At 39.2% G+C, this 4,517-nt stretch overlaps 1 long non-coding RNA gene across 1 annotated transcript; it reads left to right on the top strand.

The window, feature by feature from the left end:
* The first annotated feature begins 721 nt into the window (after nt 1-721).
* LOC125469097 lies at nt 722-4,400 on the top strand. The gene is made up of 3 exons (XR_007251382.1): nt 722-3,313; nt 3,439-3,717; nt 3,823-4,400. It is a non-coding gene; the product is annotated as an uncharacterized LOC125469097 (long non-coding RNA).
* Nucleotides 4,401-4,517: the final 117 nt, after the last annotated feature.

Consider the following 4,517-nt stretch of genomic DNA (forward strand, 5'->3'; position numbering starts at 1 on the left):
ATGCTAGTATTGATTGATGAGATATGGATAAGTTGTACAGGTCACGTGAGGTGACTCCGGCTAGCAAGTGGATTGTGACATCCCACATCGCCCAAGGGTGTGATCCTTATATGTATATTCCCATCCCTACCTAACACGAGGCCTTTTGGGAGCTCACTGGCTTCGGGTTCCATGGGAACTCCGAAGTTAAGTGAGTAGCGTGCGAGAGCATTCCCAGGATGGGTGACCCATTGGGAAGTTCTCGTGTGAGTTCCTAGAAACAAAACCGTGAAGGCGTGGTCAGGGCCCAAAACGGACAATATCGTGCTACAATGATGGAACGGGCCCAAGAAATGGTCCCCCCCTCCTGGCCCCGATGTGACATTACCGACAGCTTAAGACGGGGCAGGTCGCTCGGGTGACAAACGATCGTATCACGACAGGATACGACAAAAGGCATCGGTGACAAACGATCGTATCACGACAGGATACGACAAGAGGCATCAGGCTACACCTACAGCGGAGCTGAATGGTGCATTGGCCCATGACGTGGGACATGTCGTTAAGAGCGAGTGCCCTATGCTGTGGATATTGTGGCGCGAGATCTCGATGGAGAAGAAAACCATGGTCCTAGGGTGGGTTCAAAAAATCGAACCGAAACTAAAAAAACCAAACAAAAAATTAAACCGAGCCAATATATGAAAACCATATATAAATACTTAAAACATGGTGGCGTGAGGATTCAAACCCCTTCCTTCTAGGTTGCAAATAGTTGCTTCAAGTCAACTTGATTGTAGGATTTGTGTTGCTATAATTGTACGAGTAAGTCATTTATAGGTATTCTAATATTTAATGCTTTATAAAATTTCTAAAGTTTACAAACCTCACCGTCACTCCCATTTCACTTCTTGGTTTTCTCAAACTCTCTCTCTCCCCTCCTCTGCGTTCTTCATCTCTGCTTTCTCAGTCTCTCTCTCTCTCTCTTCTTCCTCTCTTCCTCCAAATCTCTCTCTCTCTCTCTCTCTCTCCAGTCTTCTCATGTCATCCTCGCGGATTCCTTCTTTCAAACCATGATTTTCCCTCGCCCCTTTCGAATCGGAACCCCATCCAAATTGGAAGATTCTAATCTGAATTTTCCAATCTCTCACAGGTAATTTTTGAATCAAAATGAATGTGATTTATATTGTGGTTTTGGTGAATTAAAATGGGTTTTTCTTTTAATTATTTTGTTGGGGTTTTGGATATTGTTCATATTTTGGGGTTTTCCATATTTCTCATATTTGTTTGTCGTGTTTTTGATATTTTGTTTCTCATTTGCCTTTTTTTTCTTTTTTTTTTTATATTTATTTATATCTGAAGTATATATTAAACAAAAGATTGGGATCAAATATCACATTAACTTGATTCGGGTTGAAATTTCTTTCAACTTGTTTTGATTATATTTACTTAGTGTTGCATGCCATTGGAGATCTGACTGTAATTTGGTTTTATGTAGGTTTTGACTTGCAGTTTGTTTTGTTCATGATTTCTACATGAATGGACAAAAGATTAAAAATAATAATAAAAAAGAACTGAAACTGAACCGAACAAAAATAAAAAAAAAGTTGAACCGAACCGAACCGAATCAAACCGAAAATTCGGTTTGGTTTCGATTTTCGATTTGGTTTCAGTTTTGACAAAAACCGAACCGATTCAAATCGAACCCACCCCTACCTGCTTCACAACTATTTGTCAGTAAGTTCCTAACTTTGGTTTATTCAATTATATATCAAGTTAATATTTTTATGGGTTAATCTCAGTTTACTACCTTTATGTTTCTTAGTTTTCAACATTTATTACATCAAGTTTTTTCATCCCAGAGTGGTACCTGAAGTAAAAATTTTGGGAAAGTTTCATACATCCGTCAATGTTGTTGTTAAGTTAGCCTTTAATTGATGATGTGGTGCCCATGTGGATATTAAAAAAATTTAAAAATTTAAAAAAATAGAAATTAAAAATACCAAAAATATATAATAAAAAAATCTTCTTCTCTCCCCCTTTGATCTCCACCATTAGTATCCCCTTTACCAGGACTCAAGGTCGAGTCCCTCCAGTTCGCGGAAGAAATTCACCGACTCATGACCATTAATATCCCCTTTACCGTGCCGTCAAAGAACGCTAGCTCATTCACTATGCTTTTAGAACTTCCGCCGACCCATGTTTCTCCACCTATTGTTAGAACCTGACCCTCCCAACACACGCCCTGTGCCCAGTAACCCACTTTCGATTCAGGCCTAAATTTCCCTACAAAGCCCGCTCTAATTGACCGCGCCGCCAAGTTCTCGATCACCATCGCCCTTGGATCTCCACCATCAGGAGCTCATGCTGCTTCATCTTTAGTTTTAGGGTTCTAAACGAGAAGTTGCAGATGAAATCTGACATGGATGTGACTGGGGGGCTGCGACGAGAAGAGCAAGGAGGGCTCCCGTTGATTTGACCGCAATCGACCGAGAAAAGAGAGAGGGGATGGAAGAAAATCCACCGCCATCCTTCCCCACGCCATTAACGCGAGCTTCCATCACATAGCAACCATTCATCTCCATCACCAGTCGGTGATTTCATTGACAATTGTACCTTTTGTCCTTCCCGAACTTAAGAGAGGTGAAAACAGAAAAAAGTGGAAGAGACATAGATGAGAAGAAGAAGGAATGGATGGGGTGGGTTGGTGGCAGAGATGGTGGACAGTGGAAAGACTCTCCTCGTGATGGTAGAGATTAAAAGGGGAGAAAATAATATTTCTTTTCTACTTTTTTTTTAATTTTTAATTTTTTAACCTTTTTTATATCCACATGATGTCCAGTTATTGTCCACGTACGTGCCACGTCACCAGTTAACGGCTGACTTAATAGCAACCTTAACGGATGTATGAAATTGTCCCAAAATTTTGATTTCAACTACCACTCTGGGATGAAAAAAACTTGATGTACTAAATGTTGAAAACCAAGAAACTTGAGAGTAGGAAACTGAGATTAACCCTATTTTTACATTAATTTTTTTTTCCTTTTTCAACTTTAACTTTAATTTTAGTTTTGGTTTTTTTTATTATTATTTTAATTTAATACTCGATAAATTGTAGACAAACTACAATTTTGACGACATAAACGAGTCGATGAACAGCTACCTGGACAGGTTGTTTTACGAGCAGTACAAGCAGTGGAAGAGCGGCCGCCACAAACATTTTGACTTGTTTGATGATCCAGAGGTCGCTCTAGAGAAGGATTGCCTGCTAGAGTTAAAGGATCAACCGGACGAGTGGGTGTGGCTCTACGACCATTTTCTGGAGCCCGCCTATGTGGTATATTTTTACATATGTATTACTTATTTTATTTTATTTATTTTATTAATTATTCCCACTTTGAGTTATGAATTTGTTTCATTTTCTTTAAATATTACACTAATACATTAATTTTATGTTAACAGAAGAAGGCGAAGGCGAACAAGATCAACTGAGAGAAGAAGACTCTTATCCACCATTCTGGTTCGAGACCATTCTCCTATAGGATGAGGGCGCAACGACAAGCAATGAGTGTGTTTAATATTCACACTTCCAATTTCTTACAAATATTCAATTTATTTTCTGTTGTCTTAATGTTTTTTTTTTTTTTTCGTTTTTTGTTTCAGGGATTCTAAATTCCTCAAGATAGACGTCTTTAAGGATGTTTATGTTCGGCCAAAGGATGAGCTTGCCAAAAGTTGCACGTAAGTACAACTTCATTTCAAATTCCTATTTTACTGCTTCCAAATATTACAAAATTTAATTTAATATTAATTCTTACCAATCCATTTCTTGTCTTATTCTTATAGGTGACAATGGTGGAGAGAAGCCAGACCATCCTTCAGGAGTCTGCCTCCTAGCTTCCCCTGGACACTTCTATCGAGTCCATGGCTCCACCCGAGGATGCAGGGTTTTGAGATCTTGACTGAGACCTTGGATGCGACCCTCGAGTGGAGGCCAGGGAAGTATTGACGGAGGAAGGGGCAGGCTCGTCAACGCGCTACTGGGGCCTCATCATCATCGCAACCACAAGGCCTTGGCATCACTAAATTGACGCATGAGGTGGCTAACTTGAGGAGTAAGCTCGCGTTGATCGTTAAGACCTTCAACTCGAACGGCATCTATCTCCCACCCGGCATTGCAATCCCCTTCACCTCCAAGCCACAAAACCAGTCGACCTCCGAGCTCATCCACGAGCCCGACCGTCATCCTCCCCAACACGCTAACTCGCAGCCCGTTCAGCAGCCAAACTTCCAGCCCGACCAACAAACTACCCCATTTAATAACCAAATAGATTATAGGTTTCTTTTTTCTTAGTTTTAAACGTTTTACTTGTACGTACATTTTTATTTGATATATAAATGTTATTTTTTTTCCTCCATTCATTATAATAGTAATTTTAATAAAAACAAAAAAAATTATTATTTAAATAAAACCAGAACAAAAAAAAAAAAAAAAAAAAGGAAAAAAAATTAACAAAAAAATAATAATTAAAATTTGATCC

This window comes from the organism of the source record quoted next, unplaced genomic scaffold (genome assembly GCF_019419815.1).
Source record: "Pyrus x bretschneideri cultivar Hongxiangsu unplaced genomic scaffold, Pyrus_bretschneideri_v1 Contig40, whole genome shotgun sequence".
In the NCBI taxonomy this organism is placed as follows: domain Eukaryota; kingdom Viridiplantae; phylum Streptophyta; class Magnoliopsida; order Rosales; family Rosaceae; genus Pyrus; species Pyrus x bretschneideri.